The sequence below is a fragment of the Pseudophryne corroboree genome, chromosome 5 (genome assembly GCF_028390025.1).
Source record: "Pseudophryne corroboree isolate aPseCor3 chromosome 5, aPseCor3.hap2, whole genome shotgun sequence".
Taxonomy (NCBI): Eukaryota; Metazoa; Chordata; class Amphibia; order Anura; family Myobatrachidae; genus Pseudophryne; species Pseudophryne corroboree.
This window is the reverse complement of record NC_086448.1, coordinates 118710513-118738389: the sequence shown is the minus strand read 5'-3', so window position 1 is coordinate 118738389 and position 27877 is coordinate 118710513. Positions and strand designations below refer to the sequence as shown.

General features: G+C 44.9%; 1 pseudogene; it reads left to right on the top strand.

The window, feature by feature from the left end:
• The first annotated feature begins 4946 nt into the window (after positions 1 to 4946).
• Positions 4947 to 5065, top strand: LOC134929997 (5S ribosomal RNA; annotated as a pseudogene).
• Positions 5066 to 27877: the final 22812 nt, after the last annotated feature.

Genomic DNA, 27877 nt, shown 5'->3' with positions numbered 1-27877 from the left:
GGCACCCTATCTGAACCATTCACCATAAGCAACGGCACTAGGCAAGGCTGCCCATTATCTCCGTTGATCTTTGTGCTCTGTATTGAAGCGCTAGCTAGAGCTATACGAGCTAATCATGATATCAAGGGTATTGTCGTGGGAGACGGAGAGTACAAATTAGCACTGTTTGCCGACGACCTCTTAGCCATAGTATCCCACCCCACTGACTCCTTACCGCACCTGATGAATGAGCTCGACCTCTTTGGACAGCTTTCCAACTTCAAAATTAATTACTCTAAATCTAGCGCTCTTAATATTTCCACCCCTGCAGAGTCCGTAGTGGACCTTAAACGTTCTTTCCCCTTTTCATGGCGATCTTCTCATATAACATATCTTGGTGTTAAGCTGTCTGCTAGTGAGTCCCAGCTGTTCCTGTTAAATTATTTGCCTCTCTTGCAAACAATTCGGAATGACTACTCTAGATGGAATATGAAATATTTATCTTGGTTTGGGAGGATAAATATAGTTAAGATGAATACCCTTCCTAAACTATTGTATGTAATGCAGGCCCTCCCGATACGCATCCCAGAGTCCTGGTTCCGATCCATCTCGCGATTGATCCAACAGTTTATCTGGCAATGGAGGAAACCTAGACTTAAACGCTCCCACTTGACTAAATCAATCGAAAATGGCGGCCTCAAACTCCCTGATATAAAACATTATTACCATGCCGTTCTTCTAAGTAGAATTATAGACTGGACGAGAAGTCGCGAGCTCAAACAATGGGTGGTATTGGAGGGCCTGTACGTGCAGCAATTCCCTGAAATATTCCCTTGGCTCCATTCCTTTCCAAGGTTACTCCTCCCCCACCCCACTATTACTCCCACGCTAGCCGCCTGGAAAACACTACGGAGTCTTCCCTACATCTCATCTAAATTCGGCCCCTTGACATCCTTCCTAGCCAACCCTGATTTTACACCGGGTGTTAACCCCGCCCACTTTTCACAATGGGCTATAACAGGATTGTTCAGGGTCGGCCAGATGGTGTCAGCGACTGGAGTCAAACAGTTTGCGGACTTGAGGGCGAGGTGGGACATCCCCCAACAGGACTTTTGGAAGTTTCTACAAATAAGGCACTTCTTGACATCTAATGCTAGACTTCACAGCGCCACCAGGGAGTTGACCCTATTTGAGAGGCTTTGCGTTGCGATCCTAGACCCGACCCACACTATTTCCATGCTATGTAAAATTGTTTGCCATTCCCGACCTGTCGATACCCCGCCCTTTGCTGTGGCCTGGGAGAGGGACTTGGGCATTTCCTTATCACCTAGAGATTGGGAAAGAATTTTCTTAAAAACTAATTTGAGCTCTGTCTGTGTCCAGGTCCTGGAGACACAATACAAAGTTGTGACAAGGTGGTATAGACACCCCTCCCTCCTCCACGCTATGTATCCCTCCTCGCCAGCTCACTGCTGGCGTTGCTCCTCCACAACTGGCTCCCTCTTACACATTTGGTGGACTTGCTCCATGATCCAACCATTTTGGCAGGAGGTTATGCTCATTTCTCAGGACATTCTTAAGATTCAGATTCCCTCTGACCCTGCATTTTGGCTTATTAATCACTCTAATACTCCAGTGTCCCAATACAAACACTCATTACTGCGTCATCTCAGCAACGCAGCACGTGCTGTAATCCCGGCTATGTGGAGGTCCCACCTCCCCCCTACACGTCGTGCATGGTTTGCTAAACTGGACTATTTTATGAGAATGGAAGACTTGTTTCTCTCATCGATAGGCAAGTCTAGTGAATTCGATTCTACTTGGCTCCCTTGGTTGGAATACAAGACCTCCCAGGCCTACTTAGCCACTCCCTTGGATAGCAGTTTATATCCCTGTAGCTCTGATTGTATACCTCAATAAGTGGTACCTCTTACTTTCTCTTGTCCCCTTCTCTCCTTTTCTTCCTTCCCACTTTTCCTTGCTTCTTTCCTCAACCTTTCCCTGGTTCTCTTTTAGTTTTTATATTTCTTATTATAAAGAACACATTTTATTGTTGACGTACAGTGCAGTCCACAGCAGGCACTCCATGGCCTCTACGATATTGCATTACAGTATCTCCCGCTCCTTAGATGTTGCGCTCTATCTGCCATCCCACTTAGCTGATGCTGCCTTTGAAGGTTCTTTACTTCTCTGCTGGCTTGCTATCCTTGCACTAAGCATTTTTACATTTAGATCTGTGCCTACATACTTTATTTGTATCAATGTTTCTAAATTTGAATATGTCTGTGTTCTTCTTTATTATTTACGTCTTTGAAAATCTTTAATAAAAATCGATTGTACAAAAAAAAAATGACCTTCAGGCTGTGTGTATTAGGTGTATATGAAACATAAATGAATAGTGTGAATGTACACACACTTTGTTTAATGCACAAAATTATTAAAAATATTGATTAAAATTACCTTCAGGCTGTGTGTATAAGGTGTATATTGAACACAAATGCATTCTGTGCTTAGACTTAGGTCCCATCACCATGATATCTCATTATGGTATGCAATTATTCCAAAATACGGAAAAATCCGATATCCAAAATTCTTCTGGTCCCAAGCATTTTGGATAAGGGATACTCAACCTGTACTACAATCTTAACTGTTTAACCTAAAGATATTACCTATATAGTGCCTACTGTCTGAGCAACATAATGCATAGTAGTGTGATGTTGAACACTCTGGTTCAAAATGATATTGGAGCAGAAGACCCTCCAGAGTGCCCCTGTAAACACTACATAGTGCCTCACCTGGGGCCCTGGAGGACTAGCAACATTTGGCATGGGCTGATGAGTAACGGTTCCAGTTATTTCAGACTGATGGTAGGGTTCGGGTGTGGCACAGACTCCATGAGGCCATGGGCCCTAATTGTCAACAAGGCACAGTGCAGGCTGGTGGTGGTTCCATAATGGTTTGTGGTGTGTTCACATGGCATGGGTTGGGTCCGTTAGTCCACCTGAACACATCATTGACTGGTAACTGCTATGTTGCATTGCTTGGGGACCATTTGTAGCCCTTCATATACTTCATGTACCTCAACAACAATGGAATAATCTAGCAGGATAATGCACCGTGTCATCAGTCCCAAGTTGTCCAGAATTGGTTCATGAGCAGTCTGGAGAATTCCGACGAATGGTGTGACCACCACATTAGACTGACATGAACCCAACTAAGCATTTATGAGAAGTGGGGGAGAGGTCCATTGGCACATAAAATTCTGCACCTACAAATATCAGGGAGTTGTAGGAAGCTATCCAGATGGCATGGGTCAACTTCTCTCCAGAGATCTTCACTTTTGGAATCAGGTCTGTTCACTTTTGGAATCAATGCCAAATCAAGTTTCTTACAGTCACTGGGCTAGAGGGTCCGACACGATACTTGGCACCTAGCCCATGATTTTTGTAACTTCAGTGTATATTTAAAAACAAAAAGCAAAAACATGATTTGGTTAAACAAGTCACAAACAGAGAGAGACTGTTGAGAACCTACTTTCTCTTGGGCTTCTTGTGACTGGCTGGTCCCTTGGTTGAGGTGTGTGTGTGTGTGTGTGTGTGTGTGTGTGTGTGTGTGTGTGTGTGTGTGGGGGGGGGGGGGGGCTGTTACCCTGCTGCACTTATTTCCTAAGTAACTATTACTACTTCTGCCACTTTCTGTGAGACTCCTGGATGCATACACGACTCATCGATGTGCCAATATACTGCTAGCTTTCCAGCATCAATTATTTATCATCCATGTGCCTGTGCCAATCCTGCATTAATCCATGTTATTGATGCTGACCCTTTGATTGTCCAACCCTACATAGTGCTCTGTAGGAGCAACCCCAAAGCTTGTATTGCAAGGGACAATAAACAGAACAAGGTTGTAAACGTGGTGTGCCATCTGTCTTCTGTGCTGTCTCCCTGCAGGGCCCTTTTTGCCCTGCAGGGCCCTAGGGTCATCATGGAAATGTAGCCAATTTCCATGATGAATATGTTTGGTCAGTCCTGTGCTCACAACAGAGCTGGACACAGTAAAAACACTTTTCTACTGGAGCCTTAATGGATGTCATTTCAAAAGACATCTTTTTACAGCTGGTGTTAAACTCTCAGACAGCTACCTACATTTATATCCTCCATCATCTTATAAAATATGAGTGTGTCTCTACTAGAACACAGATGAACTTACATTATCATTCCCAAGAACATGAACTCAAATGGAACATCTGACATTGCTGTAAAGCTAAATATATAGGCAAAGAGAGAAAAGTATGACTCTTGTTTGGGCGCACTCTTAAGTTATCTCAGTGTTAATTGATAAGTAATGTGACTAACCGTTAATAATGTAGTCTTTATTTCTACTCTTTAAAATATACGAGAACTCAACAAAACAAGTTAAACATAAACAGCCATTGATATGCTCGATGGGAAATAAGTCTCCCAAAATTAAGAAATGTTCAGATCTTAATTATACCTGGATAAATGCATATCGGAAGATAGCTACATACTGTGCTGCTTCCGTCTGCCAAAGATCTGTATAAACTGTGTTTGTATTAATGCAGCCCTAAATTGGGTTTAATTCGTGAGTGGGAGAGCCCACACACAAATTAACAATTCTAATAATTGACCACTATCATGGATGAGTTAAACAGTGACAAATGAAAGTTCAAGAAATAGTAGGATTAAGTATAAGTGGTGATACTGCTGTTGGTGTTGTTTCTATAGGGAAGAGATTCTTCCTACTTCACTGGGTATTCCCTAGCAGTCGCCCATCTAGGTACTGACCCAGCCCACCTCCGTTTAGCTTCAGTCTAACGTGGACAGCAGATTCACAGTTACCTATCTGTTGCCATTCGCCTTCCCCACGCATTCCCATTATTATTTTCCTGAGGAGGAATCAATCCTTCCGTTTCGGTGCACTCTCATTGGTGGTATAGGGTCAAATCTTCCTACGACCATACCCCTACGATCACGCCCAATCTCGTCCGATCTTGGAAGCTAAACGGAGGTGGGCTGGGTCAGTACCTAGACGGGTGACTGCTAGGGAATACCCAGTGAAGTAGGAAGAATCTCTTCCCTATAGAAATAACACCAACAGCAGTGTCACCACTTATACTTAATCCTACTATTTCTTGAACTTTCATTTGTCACTGTTTAACTCATCCATGATAGTGGTCAATTATTAGAATTGTTAATTTGTGTGTGGGCTCTCCCACTCACGAATTAAACCCAATTTAGGGCTACATTAATACAAACACAGTTTGTACAGATCTTTGGCAGACGGAAGCAGCATAGTATGTAGCTATCTTCCGATATGCATTTAACCAGGTATAATTAAGATCTGAACATTTCTTAATTTTGGGAGACTTATTTTCCATCGAGCATATCAATGGCTGTTTATGTTTAACTTATTTTGTTGAGTTCTCGTATATTTTAAAGAGTAGAAATAAAGACTACATTATTAACGGTTAGTCACATTACTTATCAATTAACACTGAGATAATTTAAGAGTGCGCCCAAACAAGAGTCATACTTTTCTCTCTTTGCCTATATATTTGGTCTCCCTTCTTTTGACACTGGGCGCACCGCCATACGGACAGATAGGTATTTCCAATATTATTGTCCATCTCTGGCTTCTATATCATTACCTATGTACTTTGAATCTAGGCCAGTGCAGGATCAAAAACCCTCTTTTTCCGTGTAAATTGCTGTAAAGCTTCATGTTCCAATGAATATAAATAACACATAGGTAATGTTCAGACTCTTCCTGCAGCTGTGAAGAATCGGGTTGTCACTTTGTGTGGGAAGCTTTGGGAACATCTCATTTTTGTCTTCGCAGTTTATGTGTGCAAAAGAGACCTGATATCACACGATCAAAATAGCTTGCATTGTGTTAAACTGGGAAATGTAAATCTTTCTCATTACAAAATGCTTGTTTGAAAGAGAACATTTTAAAACATTTATACTCAAATAAAATAAAATTGGGTAAAACATTAAAAAAAGTATAATTGTCAATAAAATCTTGTACTACACAACTCCAAAAATATGAAAATGAGACATTAACTAAATATAGTTCAGCTGTCTCCTCATTGTCATAAACCACCAATATTATAACTGTCTCTAGTTATTTATAGCCCTGTAAGTGTTCAGTAGCATACCTCCCAACTGTCCCGATTTTCGCGGGACAGTCCCGTTTTTTGGGGACTGTCCCGCTGTCCCACCCGCGGGCCGCAGTGTCCCGCGGTGGGGGGGGGGGGGGGCAGTTGGGAGGCTCTGTCTCTTGCTGCCCTGCTTAGCAGAGCAGCGGTGAATAGACGCTGTGTGCATGCGCACAGCGTCTATTCACTGAAGTCAGAGGGAGAGGGGGCATGCCAGCGGCTCACAGAGCGCTGGGCATGCCCCCTCAGTGATGAAAACGGGGCGTGGCTCGCGATCGCGGGTCCTTCCGCGAAGCCACGCCCCATTTTCTTAGGTCACGCCCCTTTTTCGGGAGCGCGCGCGCGGCTTCGTCGCGCGTGTGTTCCGATTTAGAAAGAAGAAATGTTGGGAGGTATGCAGTAGCGCTGCACATAGTAGATGGAACACATAGTAAAACTTGTATCCCTCGGCGCTAGAGAACTCTGATGAATGAGATTTCTTATCCCATAGAAGTGTTCACTTTATCCTGTGTGTTTCCTTTAAGGAAGAAAAAAACACTTCATAGGGCAGGAGAGAAACTGATATTAATACCAAACTTGCTAAAGAAGAAATGAATTTTATTTTTAGACACAAAACCCTTGTTCCGACCGGATTAAACAAGGATTTTGAAGTCAAATGGTTTCTTTAAGGATTTTTTTAAATGTAATATATTGTCTGTTTTTAATATATTTTTTATTTTTGTGAGATGTGGTCGATATGAAGAACACTGCACGCAGGCTAAATGACAAGATGAACCGCAGCGCTATCTCCTCTATGAGAGATTAACACAAGCGGCTGTCATCAGCGGGGACTGTGGAACGCAACACATTAATTCCGTAATCGCCGTTGGAACGCATGACGTAACTTCCGGCGGTAACAGGAAGTTCGTCATCAGCGCGGAGACTGGCGCAAGTGACACAGCTGCCCGCAATTGGAGACCTCGCTATGGGAAATCTCACGGACACACCGGCCTGGACTTATGTATTGGGACTGTGCAATAGTTAGGATAGGCACTGAATAGTGGTTAGTTGTCTATGTCTGGAATTAGGATTCACCAAGGACAGGTATAAAAACCTGCCACCATTACAACCTCATTATGCTCTGAAAAAGATACTGGGAAGTATCGAAACGCGTCGCACTGAGGTTGAAGGCAGGATTCTGGACTACCACCTGGGTCGGATAAGAGCTTGCAGGGACGCCTGTTTGTATACCATCTTATATCTGTTTGTCTACTTTTCGGAGTGGACCAATCCACAGGGTGAGAGTCTAGTACGACTGCCTTTCTTGCACATTTTTGTATGTTTTATTGTGATTAAATTTTATTATGCTATGGCGGCCTTTTTCTATTATTTTTGAGGAAATCCAGCCGAGCATCTATGGCGGGGAAAACCACCTAAATACAACTGCATATTTGTCTACTTGGACGGTAGACCAATATATAGGGTAGGAGTCCATCATAACATTGTTGATGCCCATATATTGGAAGTTGATTGCCCTATGATGTGTTTTTATTGTTTTTGAGGATACGCGGCTACCAATCCATGGTGGGAATACCCTCTCAATAAATCTGCTTATTTGTCTACTTTTACTGTAGACCAGCACATATGGTAGGAGTCCATCTTAATATTGAATATTTGGTCCTTTGAGAACAAACGGTCCTGCCCTATGAAGTGTTTTTTTCTTCCTTAAAGGAAACACACAGGATAAAGTGAACACTTCTATGGGATAAGAAATCTCATTCATCAGAGTTCTCTAGCGCCGAGGGATACAAGATTGGTGAAATCGTTGTATATTGGCCCTCATTCCGAGTTGTTCGCTCGGTATTTTTCATCGCATCGCAGTGAAAATCCGCTTAGTACGCATGCGCAATGTTCGCACTGCGACTGCGCCAAGTAACTTTACTATGAAGAAAGTATTTTTACTCACGGCTTTTTCTTCGCTCCGGCGATCGTAATGTGATTGACAGGAAATGGGTGTTACTGGGCGGAAACACGGCGTTTCAGGGGCGTGTGGCTGAAAACGCTACCGTTTCCGGAAAAAACGCAGGAGTGGCCGGAGAAACGGTGGGAGTGCCTGGGCGAACGCTGGGTGTGTTTATGACGTCAACCAGGAACGACAAGCACTGAAATGATCGCACAGGCAGAGTAAGTCTGGAGCTACTCTGAAACTGCTAAGTAGTTAGTAATCGCAATATTGCGAATACATCGGTCGCAATTTTAAGAAGCTAAGATTCACTCCCAGTAGGCGGCGGCTTAGCGTGTGTAACTCTGCTAAATTCGCCTTGCGACCGATCAACTCGGAATGAGGGCCATTGTGTTTTGTTTTAGGAGTGTTTGGTGACACTCTTCATCAATTGTATCACACAGGCCGCTTGTTGCGCAGGAGTGGGGCTCATAAAGTTTTTTTCACATAGTAAAACTATTTACTCTAGCACATGGGTGATAGACAGGACACTTACAGACAGGTGATCAATTTTATAAGAACACATAAACAATACCTGCAGATTATGGTATTACGTTGAGACCACAGCAGAAGAGGAAGCTCTGCTTGCAAGAGATAGATCCTAGAGGCACTATGGGTGGACATATAAAGGAAGAGGGGAGCAGAGTTGGGTATTTGGGGGTTTGCGGGTGGTTTTAAAGGCTGGGAATCTGGGTGAGGGATACTGCATGGGAGAGCACTCCAGAGGATTGCAGCAGCACAGGAGAAATCCTGTAGCCAGACAAAGGAGGAGGTGATTATACAAAGACAGCAGTCATTTGTAAAGCGAAGTGGGAATGAGAGAGTGTGCGTGGGTATGAGAATGGAAAAGTAGGAGCAGTGGAGGGTGTTGAAGGTAATTTTTTATTGATAAAGCAGTCTTTATTTGCATAAAGGTAGCAAAAAACATACATAGACATTACATACATGAGTACTGTGTCGCAGCACAGCTAAAACACAATACAAATGCAGACGGTATAGAGCAGTGGTCTCCAACCTTAATTGGGGTGTGAGCTACTTTTGGAAAATAAAACCTCTGAAGAAGCTCCCCCATCCCCCCAATGCACATGCATTCCTGCAAAAGTGGGTGTGGCCTCACAAAAGTGGGTGTGGCTTCACAAGCACAAGTAATGTTCCCCCACGTAGTGCCAGTTACACAAATAATGACCCTCAGCAGTGCCAGATATTCAAATAATGCCTCCCAGCAGTGCCAGATACACAAATAATGCCTCCCAGCAGTGCCAGATACACAAATAATGCCTCCCAGCAGTGCCAGATATACAAAAAATGCCCCCCACCCCCCCACAGTGTCCGATACAGTGCCCCACACAGGGCTAACCCTTGCTGGCTTCTTCTACTGCCGCCGGTGCTGGATGGAAGGGGAGAAGAGGGCAGCATGTGCCTCTCCTGTGAAGTCCGGAGAGCGGCTGCGGTGAGGGTGACAGTCTCCGGTGGCGCCGGGCATTTAAAATATGGTGCCGGTAAGTGAGCCAATCAAAACTCGCGGTCCGGCAGCCAGTCAGGTGCTGCCACTGCCGGTCCACGAGCTCTGATTAGCTGACAGCCGGCACCATATTAAAAATGAAGGGATGAGGAGTGCCAGTGACTGGCCAAGCCCGTGCGCTCTGTGAGCTACCAAAAATACTACGGCGAGCTACCGGTAGCTCGCGAGCTAAGGGTTGGAGATCACTGGTATAGAGCATTTCTAGAACTACAGCATAAGGCCAGCATACACTATAAATCATGTCATGTACTATGCATATAAACTTTAAACAAATACAACAGTTAATAAGGCTATGGGTGTGGAGGGTAAGGGGGTGAGGGAGGGGGAATCACAAGCCTGAAGCTTTATTGAAAGACAGACACATATAAGGGGAGGGTGAATAAATAGAAAGACATCAATAAAACAACAGACATTGTGAATGGGGGAGAAGGGTCCACTGTCCCAAGTCTCATTAAACAGTTCAAACAAGGGGAGAGGGGCTTTAGTCCTCGTCTTCCTCAGGACTGTCCATGATTGAATACTCTCGTAGCAGGCTGTGAATCAGCCTGCAACAGTCCTGGATGGACATCCTCTCCCTCCTGAGGGTGTTGAAGGTAATATTGGGGGTCATTCCGAGTTGTTCGCTCGTTAGTTTTTTTCGCAACGGAGAGATTTGTCGCAAACTGCGCATACGCAATGTTCGCAGTGCGCCTGCACCAAGTAAATTAGCACAAAAGTTTGGTATTTTACTCACGGCCTAACGAAGATTTTTCATCGTTCTGGTAATCGGAGTGTGATTGACAGGAAGTGGGTGTTTCTGAGAGGAAACTGGCCGTTTTATGGGAGTGTGCGGAAAAACGCAGGCGTTTCAGGGAAAAACGCGGGAGTGGCTGGAGAAACGGGGGAGTGTCTGGGCGAACGCTGGGTGTGTTTGTGACATCAAACCAGGAACGAAACTGACTGAACTGATCGCAGTGTAGGAGTAAGTCTCGAGCTACTCAGAAATTGCTAAGAAATTTCTATTCGCAATTCTGCTAATCTTTCGTTCGCAATTCTGCTAAGCTAAAATACACTCCCAGAGGGCGGCGGCCTAGCGTGTGCAATGCTGCTAAAATCTGCTAGCGAGCGAACAACTCGGAATGAGGGCCTTTGTAGGAGCAGGACAGAAATACTCACAGCGCAAGCTTAGTTAATAAGCCTTTCTGTTGCGGTCTCCTCTTTTGTGTATTCCCTTTTATTTATGGAGAGAAAGTATCGTCAGCCCCGATGCAGAGAAAGGTGCAATTCCCCAACTGAAATAAGGCACAAATAACAGGACATATTAATATGGTAGAGGTTTGTTTATTACAGTGTTACATGGAGAGTGTCACACACCGCTGGATTTCCTATGGTTCATTAATTATATTTGGGGTTTCTACTTTCTATATGTAGAGTATTACTGTACTTCATTGAAATAAATGGATCATTGCAATGACCGGGGAAAAAATGCAAGAGACTGCTGCTGATGTAACAGCCTGTGCTGTACACAATGCACTATCATGGAGGGTTGGGTTTGGGAGACCGGCAGTCGGGATCCCAGTGGTCAGCATGCCGACGCCAGGATCCCGGATGCCAGAGTGGCGGCAGGGGGGAGAGCGCGACAAAGTGGGAATAGCCCTCAGCCCCCTGCCGGCATTCTGGCGGCCAGGGATTCCAGCATTGGTATGCTGACCGCCAGGATCCGTACCGTCAGGATTGTGACTACATTCCATCATAGAGATCAATTGTATTTTTCATGTAAGGTGACATGCCTTAAATGCGCTGAAAAAAATAAACCAAGATTCAAACCCACACTTGTATATACACAAATGAGTATGGCACGTAGAATGGGTGTAATATTACATACATTTGTACGCCTAGAACTTAACTAAAAAAAAAACAAGTCATTTGCAGTGCAGAAACACCATTATGTAATCATTTTAGCTGAGCTGAATAATACCTCCCAACATTGCAGCAGAGCAAGTAGAGACCTCTGTGTAGGGCCGTGACTAGGTGTGTGCCAGCGGTGCCTGGCACACAGCGCATGTGTACTGTGGGCACAGGACCGCCGGCAACACCCGCAGGCAGGGCCGGAATAACGGTGTTGTCACAGAGGCAGCTGTCTTGGCAGTAGCGGATTTACCGCTGTGCGGGCAAAGCATCCGGCAGCTCACAGGGGTCTCGCAAGAGGGCTAATTAATTAATGCTTAATTTACTTCCCGGCACGGCAGGCTGTCAGCGCTTAGATTCCGGACAACTGCTCTGTCTTGTCTACTCTTCTGCTCGCTACACTGTGTTGTGCTGCTTTGCCTGCATGTGACGTGTCACGGCCACCCGCTCAGGGAGAGGAGCTGATCAGAATGATGAAGGCGTGCAGCAGTGGCTGAAGGATAGATAGTGAGTTGCTCCTGGGGAGGGTAGGTGGGGTAGTTCTGGTTGTGGTTGCGGTGCCCGAGGTTCCGGACGGTGGTAGTAGCAGCAGGTGGACCTATACAGCATCCTGCAGCTCTCTCTTCTCTCCTGTCCTGCTCCCTTACTATTGTAGTAGATTTTGTAAGTGTATTTGTTAGGGATGAGCGGGTACGGTTCTCAGAGAACCGAACTTCACCATTTGAGTCCGGATCCGAGCCTGGCTCGGGTTTTCCCGCCTGACTCGGAAACCAGAACGAGGCAAAACGTCATCATCCCGCTGTCAGATTCTCGCAGGGTTTGGATTCCATATAAGGAGCTGCGCTTCCCCTCCATTTTTACTCCAGCATTGGAGAGTGTAGAGAGAGGACGTGTCTCCGTTCTCTCAGTGTCCTCAGTTTCCGTGTCTTGTGCTGAATCTGTCCAGTCACAGTGCTTTAGTCCTCTGCTGCCATATGTCCAGTGCTGTCCAGTGGTGCTGTGTTGTGCTGCATCAGTTCAGTGGTGGTGTGTTGTGCTGCACCAGTCACAGTGCTTTAGTCCTCTGCTGCCATATGTCCAGTGCTGTCCAGTGGTGCTGTGTTGTGCTGCATCAGTTCAGTGGTGGTGTGTTGTGCTGCACCAGTCACAGTGGTGGTGTCCTCTGCTGCCATATGTCCAGTGCTGGCCAGTGGTGCTGCATCAGTTCAGTGGTGGTGTGTTGTGCATCATCAGTCACAGTGGTGGTGTCCTCTGCTGCCATATGTCCAGTGCTGCTGTATAATAACTCCCTTACAGTGTTGCTATGTTGTGCTGCATCAGACCATTGGTAGTGTCCTGGCCATCAGTCATTCCAGTGACCAGGCAGTCACAGTGGTATACGCTGCTGCTGTATGTCCGCTGCTGCCTTATTATAATAACAATAATAATAATAATAACAACAACAACAAGTCCCTTACAGTGTTGCTGTGTTGTGCTGCATCAGACCAGTGGTAGTGTCCTGGCCATCAGTCATTCCAGTGACCAGGCAGTCATAGTGGTATACGCTGCTGCTATATGTCCACTGCTGCCGTATTATAATAATAATAATAATAATAATAATAACAACAACATCAAGTCCCTTACAGTGTTGCTGTGTTGTGCTGCATCAGATCAGGGGTAGTGTCCTGGCCATCAGCCATCAGTCATTCCTGTGCCGCATATTGTGTTATATAACTAAAAAAAAAAACAATGGAGAACAAAAATTTGGAGGATAAAATAGGGAAAGATCAAGAACCACTTCCTCCTAGTGCTGAAGCTGCTGCCACTAGCCATGACATAGACGATGAAATGCCATCAACGTCGTCTGCCAAGGCCGATGCCCAATGTGATAGTAGAGGGCATGTAAAATCCAAAAACCCAAAGTTCAGTAAAAAGACCCCCCCCAAAAAAAAAAAAAAATGTAAATTGTCTGAGGAGAAATGTAAACTTGCCAATATGCCATTTACGACACAGAGTGGCAAGGAACGACTGAGGCCCTGGCCTATGTTCATGACTAGTGGATCAGCTTCACATGATGATGGAAGCCCTCATAACTGAGGCCTTGACACTTATGTTGGTGTTAGACGTACGTCCGGTATCCGCCATTAGTGCAGTGGGATTTAAACAATTGATGGAGGTATTGTGTCCCGGGTACCAAATCCCATCTAGATTTCACTTTACTAGGCAGGCGATACCGAGATTTTGCCATTTAATTCCAGTGATTTAGACGTATAATTCCAGTGATTTTGCCATCTAATCCCAGTGATTTTGCCATTTAATTCCAGTGATTTGGACGTATAATTCCATTGATTTTGCCATTTAATTCCACTGATTTGGATGTATAATTCCAGTGATTTTGCCATTTAATTCCTGTGATCATGCCGTATAATTCCAGTAATCCTGACGTATAATTACAGTGGTACTGGCATATAATTACAGTGATCCTGCCATATAAATGCAGTGATCCTGCCTTACGGGTGTAGTACGGTATGCCGGCGCTCGGGCTTCCGGCGACCAGCATACAGGCGCCGGGAGCCCGACCGCCGGCATACCGACAGCGTGGTGAGCGTTAAGGAGCCCCTTGCGGGCACAGGGGCGCGCTACGCGCGCCACACTATTTTATTCTCCCTCCAGGGGGGTCGTGGACCCCCACGAGGGAGAAGAGCTGTCGGTATGCCGGATGTCGGGATTCCAGGCGCTGGTATAATGTGCGCCGGGATCCCGACATTCGGCATACTGAAGACCACCCTGCCGTATAAGTCCAGTGATCCTGCCTTATAATTAAAGTGGTACTGGCATATAAGTCCAGTCCAGTGATACTGCCGTATATATATATATATATATATATATAACCTGTTGCAAAGCCAATTACTGAGGCCATAACACCTATGCTGGTGTTAGACGTGCATCCGGTATCCACCATTAGTGCAGTGGGACTGCAGTGCCAACCATAGATGGAAAAAAATCTAAAAAACATCGCGCTATAAAATATGTAAATATAAATGTGTATATAGAAAAGTAAAAATTAAAGTTTGAAAAAATAGCTGTGGAGTTATCAGAAATGAGGTCGGGAGACTGTCTATATATAATATAATAAAATACCTTTTATTTTATACCAAATAATCCACAAAGTAAAAATAAAAATAAAGCATATATATATATATATATATAAGAGAAAGCATCAAGTAGTTAATGTATATAGAACATTCCAGAGTACATAAATAACTGTTGTAACAGCTCTAATGGATATGCTACAGTGTTATTAAATAGACACTTAAGTGTCCTTTTTTAGAGACAATGTGCATCAATAGTTGCAATATCCTTTGCACGATCCACAGAAGTATAACTATTGGCTTTAAATGCCGGCGTCCCGGCCACGATAAGTAGTTCAAAATGGGCTGAAGATTTTATATTTACCGCCTGTAGCTTTCACATATATGAAAGAAATCGTCCCTCCTTTCCCGGTGGTGAGGCTATCACCGCCCCGGGCGTGGTGTAGCGTATGTCCATGAAACGGATGAAAGTCGAGGGACTCACCGGTCTCTCCCGCTGAGATAGTATTGCCGTCTCCCCTCTCCCGGTGGTGAGGCCGTCACCGCCCCGGGTGGTGTAATTCGAGGGTCCGTGAGTGTTGCCCGCAAGACTCCTGCTGTCGGTGTGACGTAGCGTGGTGATGTTCAGCTGACGAGCTGACAGGCGGGTGAATAGCTAGCCAGCGGCAATGCAGGGAAGGTACTGTTTAGTGATAGTATGGCAGCGGGATTTCTGTGGATAATTTCCAAAGCCAAGTGTATCCAATCGAAGTGGACCAGTGCACTGAATGTCCAATATAGCGTCAACGCGTTTCGTCCCACAATGCCTTGGGACTTCCTCAGGAGTCTTTTTTGTTTTGGTTTTGGCTTGGTTTTGCCAAAACCACCCTTTCGTGTTATGGTTTTGGATCTGGATGATTATTTTTTTTTAAAAACATAAAAACAGCTAAAATCACAGAATTTCGAGGTAATTTTGATCCTATGGTATTATTAACTTCAATAACATTCATTTCCATTAATTTCCAGTCTATTCTGAACACCTCACAATATTGTTTTTAGGCCAAAAGGTTGCACCGAGGTGGCTGTATGACTAAGCTAAGCGACACAAGTGTGCGGCACAAACACCTGGCCCATCTAGGAGTGGCACTGCAGTGGCAGAGAGGATGGCAGATTTAAAAAATAGGCCCCAAACAGCACATGATGCAAAGAAGAAAAAGAGGTGCATTGAGGTAGCTGGATGACTAAACTAAGCGACACAAGTGTGCGGCAGAAACACCTGGCCATCTAGGAGTGGCACTACAGTTACAGACAGGATGGCACTTAAAAAAACTAAACAGCACATGATGTAAAGAAGAAAAAGAGGTGCAAGATAGAATTGTCCTTGGGCCCTCCAACCCACCCTTATGTTGTATAAACAGGACATGCACACTTTAACAAACCAATCATTTCAGTGACAGGGTCTGCCATACGACTGTGGCTGAAATGACTGGTTTGTTTGGGCCCCCACCAAAAAAGAAGCCATCAATCTCTCCTTGAACAAACTGGCTCTACAGAGGCAATATGTCGACCTCATCATCATCCTCTGATTCCTCTCCCCTTTTACTGTGTACATCCTCCTCCTCACAGAGTATTAATTTATCCCCACTGGAATCCACCATCATAAGTCCCTGTGTACTTTCTGGAGGCAATTGCTGGTAAAGGTCTTCCCGGAGGAATTTATAATTCATTTTGATGAACATCATCTTCTCCACATTTAGTGGAAGTAACCTCCTACGCCTATCGCTGGCAAGGTTACCGGCTGCACTAAACACTCTTTCGGAGTACACACTGGAGGGGTGGCAACTTAGGTAAAATAAAGCCAGTTTGTGCAAGGGCATCCAAATTGCCTATTTTTCCTGCCAGTATACAAACGGACTGTCTGACATGCCTACTTGGATGCTGTCACTCATATAATCCTCCACCATTCTTTCAATGGTGACAGAATCATATGCAGTGACAGTAGACATGTCAGAAATCGTTGGCAGGTCCTTCAGTCCGGAACAGATGTCATCTTTCGCTCCTGACTGCCCTGCATCACCGCCAGTGGGTGAGCTAGGAAATCTTATCCTTTTCCTTGCAGCCCCAGTGGCGGGAGAAATTGAAGGACGAGCTGTTGACAGGTCACATTCTGCTTGAGTTGACAATTTACTCAGCAGCAGGTCTTTGCACCTCTGCAGACTTGTGTCTGCCGGAAAGAGAGATACAACGTAGGCTTTAAACCTAGGATCGAGCACGGTGGCCAAAATGTAGTGCTCTGATTTCAACAGATTGACCACCCTTGAATCCTGGCAAAGCAAATGAAGTGCTCCATCCACAAGTCCCACATACTTTGCGGAACCGCTCTATCTTAGCTCCTCCTTCAATTTATCCAGCTGCTTCTGCAAAAGCCTGATGAGGGGAATGACGTGACTCAAGCTGGCAGTGTCTGAACTGACTTCACGTGTGGCAAGTATAAAGGGTTGGAGAACCTTGCACAAGACAGAAATCATTCTCCACTGTGCTTGAGTCAGGTGCATTCCCCCTCCTTTGCCTATATCGTAGGTGGATGTATAGGCTTGAATGGCCTTTTACTGCTCCTCTATCCTCTGAAGCATTTAGAGTGTTGAATTCCACCTCATTTCCACCTCTTGCTTCAGTTGATGGCAGGGCAGGTTCAGGAGTGTTTGCTGGCACTCCAGTCTTCGGCACGCGTTGGCTGAATGCCAAAAGTGGCCCACAATTTTTCGGGCCACCGACAGCATCTCCTGCACACCCCTGTCATTTTTCAAAAAATTCTGCACCACCAAATTAATTGTATGTGCAAAACATGGGACGTGCTGGAATTTGCCCAGATGTAATGCACGTACAATATTGATGGCGTTGTCCGATATCACAAATCACCAGGAGAGTCCAATTGGGGTAAGCCATTCTGCAATGATGTTCCTCAGTTTCCGTAAGAGGTTGTCAGCTGTATGCCTGTTACGGAAAGCGGTGATACATAGCGTAGCCTGCCTAGGAATGAGTTGGCGTTTGCGAGATGCTGCTACTGGTGCCGCTGCTGTTGTTGCTGCAGCAGGCCATACATCTACCCAGTGGGCTGTTACAGTCATATAGTCCTTAGTCTGCCCTGTACCACTTGTCCACATGTCCGTGGTTAAGTGGACACTGGATACAACCGCATTTTGTAGGACACTGGTGACTCTTTTCTGACGTCTGTGTACATTCTCGGTATCGCCTGCCTAGAGAAGTGGAACCTACATGGGATTTGATACCGGGGACACAGTAACTCAAACAATTCTCTAAGTCCCACTGAACTAATGGCAGATACTGGACGCACGTCTAACACCAATATAGCTGTCAAGGCCTCAGTTATCCGCTTTGCAAAAGGATGACTGCTGTCATATTTCATCTTCCTCACAAAAGACTGTTTGACAGTAAATTGCTTACTGGAAGTAGTACAAGTGGTCTACCAACTTCCCCTCCGACTCCCAGCAGCAACAACAGCAGCGGTAGCAACAGCAGGCATACCACTCAAGCACCCTCCGGAGGTATCCCGCTTAGGAGAGGACTCCTCAGTCTTGACAGTGACATGGCCTGCAGGACTACTGATGTTCCTGCCTGAGAAGGAAGTTGACGTTGAGGGAATTGGTGGTGTACTGACTTCTGATGAATGCACAGCAGGTGACGTATAAGGGAGGATGTTCCTAGGTGGTTAACATCCTTACCCCTACTTATTACAGATTGATAGAGGCAGCAGATGGCTTGACACCTGTTGTCCGGATTTGTGGAGAAATAATTCTACACCGAAGAGGTGGCTTATTTGGTAGTTTGCCCAGGCATCACAATGGGCTTCTCCATTCCACGGACAACAGGTGTCTCCCCCGGTGCCTGATGATAAAGCTAAATATTTATCTTATTTAAAACCCTTTAAGAGGCCTAAGAACACTGTACGCTATTGACGTATGGAGTACCGTAAGGGTACGCACGTTGCGTAGCAATCGCTTAGCCGAGGTCGAGACGCTCAAGCGTCACGTTCGCTCACGGCCAAGAGATCACAGGCAGGCACACTATTGGCTGCTGACTAACGTAATGGTTCGCTATAGCGTGGCGGACGCTCGGGACCACGAGGAGATCACCAGCGGCGCAGACGCTCACAATGTTAAACCTTTATATCTAAACCATAAACAATGTAATATGCAGTAAAACCTTAGTGTAGAGATAGGGTGTAGATGCAACACAGTGTAACCTTATTAACTTAAAAACTGTTTGAGCGTCACCGACGCTCTGTGAATACTTAACACTATAAGAAATACACAGATACCGTGCTTAGGGTCTAACGCCTTATATGAATGTTATACTTGCAAAAAGAATAATACAATACAAGTCACACACTACAATATAACATAGACTAACTAACCAGGTAACTACACATGAAATACAATACAATACTATTACGTTTAAGAGAATACGAGAGAAAGAGAAGAGAGAGAGAGAGATATGGCCCATAACAACAAGAAAGACAATATGATCGCGGAGAAAACTTACGCACAAGGGGAACGATCGCATGCGCCTCTGGACATCCAGCTCCCGATTTTCAGCAATGAGAACCGTTGAAGAGTGAGAGCTGGATGTGATCGGCTTGTCTATTTATGCCCCACACACAATACAATTCAATGGTCCCTACAATCTCATTGTTCATTGGACACAGGAATTCCTCCTCGCATTATAACAAAAGGTCATAGGTTGATTCATACAGGTGGGCTGTGACGATTTCCAACTGCTCAGGTGGGTGGGAAACTAGGTTTCCCGCCGCATGGATAAGTAAGTGCAAATAATAGTAAATGGACATAAACTTCTTATGTCCATAACTATTCGCACGAGCGATTAATCCGCTTCAAACCAACACCGGAATATTGCTAATTAAATACTCTTCCGATGGATACTAAACACCACAGTATTACTCCTGTCTGACCCTTCGTATCAAACAAAGAGGGATTTCTCTGTCCATGAACATGCTACATTAACCAAACTTTCAGAATCTATCAAAGGGACCATGATCTACAAAATACATTATATAGTGGAAATATGTAACGATAGAGTCGCACGCTACGAACACATGAACTCTACCGTAAATGCACATACCGCGCGCCCGCGGGTGCCCGCAACAGCGAGTATGCGCATGCACGGGAGAGCGCACGCATGCGCAGCGCAGACCTGTATGAGGTGCAAATATGGCAGTGTGCATCGTGATATTTTTCTGACTTTGACAGTCCACCCTTTGGCAGTCAACAATAACTGCCACTTCCTAAAACATTTCAAAAAGAGAAAAATATATGTCAGGGGTTAATACATTTACATGGTTGGGTAGGGGAGGAGAGGAGAAGGTAGGAAAAGGGTATGACCTAGTGAGATAGCAGAAGCATGTGTGTATGAATCCGTGTTTGGGGGTCATGTATCATCGTGCCGTACGTGTTTTAAATCAAGCTTCGAGGCATTGCGAAGTATACATTTGAATTCCTTCTTATCCCGTGGTACGGGTCTGTGGATGGGCTGTCAAACTTTACCGAGCTCTTTTCGGCTGTGGTTGTAACAAAATGGGGAGCACATTTTAGTTGATGATACATGAATGGGGGAATATGTGATTGCTGATATCTGTGCCTGTATTCCCTATCGACTATGTGTGTAATTACCTGAAGGTTGTAGAGATGAAGAAAAGACATAATTACGGTAAATGCAGTGGTATTCTATGTCAGGTAAATGAACATTTGTCGGTTGAAGTCTTGTTCGGTGTCTGTTGAATGCAGTCTTCTTTGTGCTTTTGCCAAAAGGCGTGTGGGCAAAAAGCTTTGTCAATGTCCATAGACTTACAAAAGTGTTGGGCTAGCGTAATTTTAAAATTTCTAGGGAAACTGGGGGTCTATGGCAAAGTTCATCAAATATCTGTGTATAAGGTTGTCAAAACTTCTTCTTTAATCCATCAGTTGTCTGTATACAGGATCATCAAATTCCTCGTCCAAGTGGGTCTTTTTACCTTGGAGAAAACGGAAAAACAGGTGAAAGAAACGGACCGTAGAAATCGCATTTTCATCACATCATTGTTTCTACATTTGGGTCATAAATCAAATCCATTGGAATTACAATTTCCTCACTCCTTAAACTCATCACCCTGGTACTTCGTTTACACTTCGTTAAAGCCTGACCGCATCTAAATATCAAGCCAATCGTTATGATAACACCTAAGATACATAGGAGAAACTTCCCTACATCCATTATGACTCCTTGAGCCCATTCTCCTAAACCGGAGAACCAATTTCGCGGGTTCAACCATGACACCCAACCAGTCAGCTCATTACCTACAGCAGCAAGAGTGAGATTGTGTCTCCTGCGAAATTCCCACTTCAATTGGAGAATATCGTCCATCTTTTGGTCTATGACCTCGACCGGGTCCTCGGTACTATTTGTAATATATGTGCAACATTTCACGCCGTACTGTGTTGCCAGTGTGACACAATATCCACCTGTCACTGCCGTGAGATAATTGAGAATCATTCTATGCTGAACCAGTTCTGTTTTATAAGCTTGAAGTTCTCTTCCAGTATACCTAAACGTGTCATCATACATTTCTGTGATATTGTCTAACAAATTTGCGAGCGCAGATATGTATTTATAATTCAGCACTCCTCTGGCGGTGCGAGTGATGTCTAACGCGATTAGAAACTGAATCCCGGTGGATTCATGGATCATGTCAGAGGCCGGATGCTCTGTTCTTTCTATCAGGTGCCGTTTAACTACGTGCTCGTAATGGGTGTGAGTATAAGGAGCTTGGGCAACACGGTGTATATCTTTCATTTTGGCATGTGATACAGTCATTACTTCAGGCAATACTTTTCCAATATAACACAATCCTTCAGAGTTTGGGGCAAGCCACTTATACGCCTTCCTCCCGCATATGAAATATGCATCATCGGGGAGAACATATGGGACGGAGTAGGACATAACCATATTACACATTTTCCATGTGAAATCTCCTAACCCTAATTCTCCCATCTGTCTAGTACACGTATCAGCTTGTACGATATGTGCACAGTATCCTGGTGATACCTCTCCAACTCTCGTAATCTTATTTCCTAGGGTATACCTATATCGGAAAGATTTTCCTCTACTGGCTATGTGGCGTATAAGCTCTGTATCTGTCGGCATTCTATCTGCTCTATATGAAAAGGTCATGGTTTGGTTACTCCATGACACTTCCCAATTTCCCGGCTTTCGGGGATTGGAAATGTTAAAACATATGAGGGATCTATCCACATGATATTGGTGGAGCTTCAAACTAGGAGGACTGGAGATATTAAACCTCCTGTCCACCGGCCTCCCACCACTTAGCTCAAGTACCTCCCCTATCGTTAAAGGAAATGGTACTAGTCCTGATTTGCTATGACCTTGAGGTACTTGAGAGCATACCCAACAATCTGTTTGATTTAGCACACTACCCACTAAGGAGTGATAGTCACTCAAGGGATGCCGGTCCATGTGGATATTAAAACTGGATTGGCATTTCTTGATGCACCCATCCTCAACTACATTGTCACAGAGCCTACAGATACAGTTTTCTTCAGCTAACAATCCTTCACAATTCCTTCTATGGTCAATGCTATCGGATCGTTTTCTGATACTCGCCTTTGCTTGTTGATTATGTTGTTCTCGGAAAACTACGCCTCCTTCTCTGTCATCAGAACCCATTCCAGAACCTCTCTCGACCTCCGTGGTACTCTCGCCGGAACAGACTGCTCTGGTCAACATCATGGTCAACAGGAAAATCCGGATCACAGTCTCTTGGGGCAAGTCCATCTTATAGGAGGAAACGAAGAAGAATGAGAAGGGGGAAAAATAATTTGAGGGAGGGGGGATGGGAAGTGGAGAAAAACAATAAAAGGGAACAGGGAATCGACAACTGCTTTTGATCTTGTGATTCTCAATGCTCAGGTGCCGCCTCAGTCCTCCTGGAACAGACACTCCAGTGATACAACTTCCTCTACCGTCTGTTCCTTATCACGGGACCTCTCTGGATCAGCAACCTTCTTACAATGGGACGAATGAACCCAAGTCTCTCTCTCGGCAACTTTCAATGCTGTAGTGCTAGTCAATAAGACTTGGTATGGTCCTTCCCATCTGTCAATAAGGCAACCTGAGCGTAGAAAATTCCGTATCATTACATAATCCCCAGGTTCAATGTCATGACAATTACTATCTGGTAAATCAGGAATCACCAACTTTAAATTATCATTTTGATTCCTTAGCTGTTTTCTCATGTTAATCAAGTACTTTACAGTCACTTCATTGTTACACTTCAAATCATCCTGAGGGTTAATCATAACATGCGGTTGTCGACCAAACAAGATTTCAAAGGGAGACAGATTAAGAGGGGACCTGGGAGTGGTTCTGATGCTGTACAGTACAATGGGTAGAGCTTCTGGCCATGTCAATCCTGTCTCTGCCATAACTTTGCTCAGTTTATTTTTAATAGTGCTGTTCACTCTTTCCACCTTCGCACTCGCCTGTGGACGGTATGGAGTGTGCAGCTTGCTATCAATTCCCATCAACTTACACATTCCTTGAAAGACATCACCTGTAAAATGGGTACCCCTATCACTTTCAATTATTCTAGGGATACCATATCTACATACAAATTCCTGCACAATTTTCTTAGCAGTAAACATAGCGGTATTTGTGGCCGCAGGAAATGCTTCGACCCAATTTGAGAATACATCTATACAAACAAGTACATATTTCAAATTTCGACAAGGGGGTAATTGAATAAAGTCAATCTGTATTACCTGAAAAGGACCGCCTGTAGGTGGGATATGAGATGGTTCTGTTGGTATTGCCTTTCCGATATTCTTTCTCAAGCATGTAAGGCATGACATTGCTCTCTTACTTGCATGAGATGAAAATCCTGGGGCGCACCAATATGCTCTTATCAACTTGCACATTCCTTCCTTGCCCAGATGAGTCAGCCCGTGAGCTGCCTCAGCTAAACATGGAAGATATGCTCTGGGGGCCACCGGTTTACCTTGTCCATCCGTCCAGAGTCCTGAGGACTCCTGGCCATATCCCTTTGCCTTCCAGACTGCCTTTTCCTGTGTGGAACACAAATTTTGCATCTCACACAACTTCTGTGTGTTGATGGTATTAAATACCATCAGTTGTGTGGTGTCTGTCTGTCTGGGGGTCCCAGCTGCTAACTTAGCTGCTTCGTCTGCTCGGCTGTTACCAAGTGATACTGGGTCTTGGCTATATGTGTGTGCTTTACACTTGATAACAGCCACTCTGTCGGGTTCCTGTATCGCTGTTAGAAGCCTTTTGATGTGAGCTGCATGCGCTACCGGTGTACCAGCTGCCGTCATGAAATTTCTGAGGCGCCATTGGGCTCCGAAATCATGGACTACCCCGAATGCGTATCTAGAGTCGGTGTAGATATTGGCTGATTTGCCCTTAGCCAATTCACATGCTCTGGTTAGGGCGACCAGTTCAGCAACCTGGGCTGAGTGAGGTGGGCCTAGCGGTTCCGCTTCTATGGTGCCTTGGTCATCTACGACTGCGTATCCGGTACACAAGTCTCCCGAGTCTGACTGTCTGTGACAACTACCGTCCGTGTAGAAAGTTAGATCTACATCTTCCAGTGGGTTGTCACTGATGTCAGGCCTTGCGGTAAAATTTTGGGTCAAATATTACATACAATCATGTGTGTCCTCCTTTGTGTTAAATTCTCCTTCCCCACCACTCTCATCCTCCACCCTTTGTGCCTGTCCAGGCACACCTGGGAGATATGTTGCAGGATTTAATGCACTGCATCTCCTTATGGTGATGTTTACGGGGGCCATTAGTGCCAATTCCCATCTTGTAAACCGCGCTGATGAGACGTGCCTGGTTTGGGCAGAATTTAGCAAGGCTGACACTGCATGTGGTGTATGAATTGTGAGGTTGTGACCTAGCACTACATCTTCGCTTTTCGTTACTAGCAATGCTATCGCAACAACGCTTCGCAAGCATGTGGGGAGGGATCGCGCTACCGTGTCTAGCTGAGCGCTGTAGTATGCTACTGGCCTGCTGGCATCACCGTGCTTTTGGGTTAAGACGCCTGCCGCGCAACCAGCACTTTCTGTTCCGTACAGCTCAAAGGGTTTCCCATAGTCTGGCATACCTAATGCTGGTGCCTGCGTTAGGCACTGTTTAAGTCTCTCAAATGCCATCTCGGACTCGTCTGTATGCGAAATCCGATCAGGTTTGTTTGAGGAGACCATCTCCTGCAAAGATAACGCTAGAATGGAAAACCCTGGGATCCAGTTACGGCAATACCCACACATTCCTAAAAATGTTCTGATCTGTTGCTGGGTTTGTGGCAGAGTCATGTCTCTAATTGCTTGAATTCTATCAGCGGTCAGGTGTCTCAGTCCTTGTGTTAGACAGTGTCCCAAATATTTTACCCTAGTTTGGCATAATTGCAACTTGTCTTTGGAAACCTTGTGTCCTGTGTCTGAAAGATGAAACAGGAGCTGTTTCGTATCCTTCAGGGATGCTTCCAATGAATCAGAACACAGTAGTAAATCATCCACGTACTGTATTAATACTGATCCACTCTCTGGTTGGAAAGACTGTAAACAATCATGCAAAGCCTGGGAAAATATACTTAGACTGTCTATGAAACCTTGTGGTAATCGAGTCCATGTGTATTGGACTCCTCTGTATGTGAATGCAAACAAGTATTGGCTGTCAGGGTGCAAAGGTACCGAAAAGAAAGCGGAGCAGAGGTCAATAACAGTGAAAAAGTTCGCAGTGGGAGGGATTTGCATAAGGATGACAGCTGGATTTGGCACTACGGGGAACTGACTCTCAACTATTTTGTTAATCCCCCTTAGATCCTGCACTAGCCGGTAACCCCTCCCCCCACTCTTTTTCACAGGGAAGATGGGACTATTGGCAGTGCTGGACGTCCTTACCAGAATGCCCTGTTGTAGCAAGCGCTCTATTACTGGGTAAACTCCTAACTCCACCTCTGGCTTCAGAGGGTACTGTGGGATTTTTGGAGCTATCCTACCATCTTTTACTTGTACAACTACTGGAGCTACGTTTGCCATCAATCCAGTGTCTTGTCCGTCTTTAGTCCAAAGTGACTCTGGTATCTGGGATGTCATTTCTTCTACTTGGGATGGAGTCCTATTTGTCATAATGGTATGTGACATTAATTTTGATGGGGAGTCTAACATGTCTTGCACTTCCTGAGCGTGATTCTCAGGTATGTCCAAGAATACACCTTCAGGAGTACAATAGATGACGCACCCCATTTTACACAATAAGTCTCTTCCCAGGAGATTAGTCGGTGCCGATGCAGCCAGCAAAAAGGAATGCTTGGTATGTAAAGGCCCTACTGTAATCTCGGCTGGTTTGCTAACAGGGTAGTGCTGGACTACTCCTGTTACTCCCATGGCTGGAATTGTCTTACCAGTGGTTCTCATGCCCACTGTCGAATTTATCACTGATTTGGCCGCCCCTGTGTCTACAAGAAAGTTTAATGATTTACCAGCTACATTGATTGCAATTTCAGGTTCACTCCCAAGACTTGCAATCAATTTTACTGGCTGCAGATTACAGGTATGGCCACACCCCAATTGGGTATGGTGACCTCCCTGAATCCCGCTGGCAGCAACTACTTGTGAAGGGGTTAAATGGGAACTGCCAGGAGTTTGCCAGTCTCTGTTCGGGGGGGTATCTTTTTGTTTCCCCTGCATGTGGCTCATAACTCCGTTTCTGCGGACCCTGCTCCCAATGTCGTGTGTCGTGTCGTTGTCTAGGGGGTTGATATGAGTTTTGTGAATTTTTCACTCTACAGTCTCGTGCCATGTGTCCCTGTCTATGACAAGAAAAACAAGTTACCACATTTGACTTACCCACAGGGTTTGGTGATTTATACAAAGGCTGCCTTGTGGTCAGGGCCTGTATACTTACGGACATTAACTTATCACCTTGTGACTCCCTGTGTCGGGTGATATTCCGGTCGTGATCAATTGCAGCCTCTCTCAAAGTAGCCACCGACAGACCTCGCCAACATGGTTGCGTGGTCTGTACCCTTGTCTTTAATGTCTCTTTTAAACCATCCATTAGTACAGATACTGCTACTTCTCGATGGTTTATGTTTGTTTTAATGTCCTCTATACCTGTGTATTTTGCCATTTCTAGTAATGCCCTGTGAAAATATTCTGCAGCAGTTTCTGACTCTTTCTGTCTAATGGAGAAAATCTTGTTCCACTTAACTACCGCTGGAAAATACTCCTTTAACTGTAAACTTATTCTTTTTACGTTATCTTTGTTGTACACATCTGTAAGAGGTACATCCTGATCTAATCCACAGTCAGCTAAAAATTGAGCTGCGTCGACATTGGAGGGTAAACATGCCCTCAGCAATACCTGCCAGTCTTTGTTATTGGGCTCTAAAGTGTTCCCTAGGTCTCTGATGTATTTCTGGCTAGCAACTAAGTCTTTCCTAGGGTCAGGGAATTCAGACACTATGGTTCTTAATTCCATTCGGGAGAATGGGCTGTACATGGCAATGTTCCTAACAGGTGTGATTCCTGTCGTGTCAGTTTTCCCATTTGGCACTGCTATTACCCTAACAGGATTAAGTCTACTAACATCACTCTGTGTAGGTTCTACAGCCTGTGGTGAAATGGTTTCAGCGTAGTGTATGGTGCCGTACTTACCTGTAGATACGACCTCACCTATCCCTCCGCTAGGGGCTTTTGTTACTAATCTCGTGGGTGGAGCCGTGCCTACTGTTGTCTCTGCTATGGTGGCTGCTAGAGAGAGCGCCGATATTGTTGCCGATTCGTCCTCTTGATCACACTCCTGGGGAAAGTTCAAAACAGGGTACAACTTGCACGGGTTAATACTTGCATTGGTTAACTTATTAACATTATCCTTAACATTTATACAGTTGCTAAGTGCCTGTTTGTTACACCCTAATGCGTCATTCTCCGCAACCAATTTCTCTCCTGATATGTATGGTGGCGGAGGGGCCGTCGCTATCAATTTCTTGATAGGATTAGATCCCGCCGCCAGAGCCAATCCTCTCTGTATTTCACCCTCCTGTTGCCATAACTGCAAATAATCATAATGTTGGATTCGTCTCTTTGTTGATTTAATGAGACATATCCTCCTCCTTAAATTTTGCAACACTTCTGGGCTAAAGCTACCTACTCTTGGGAATT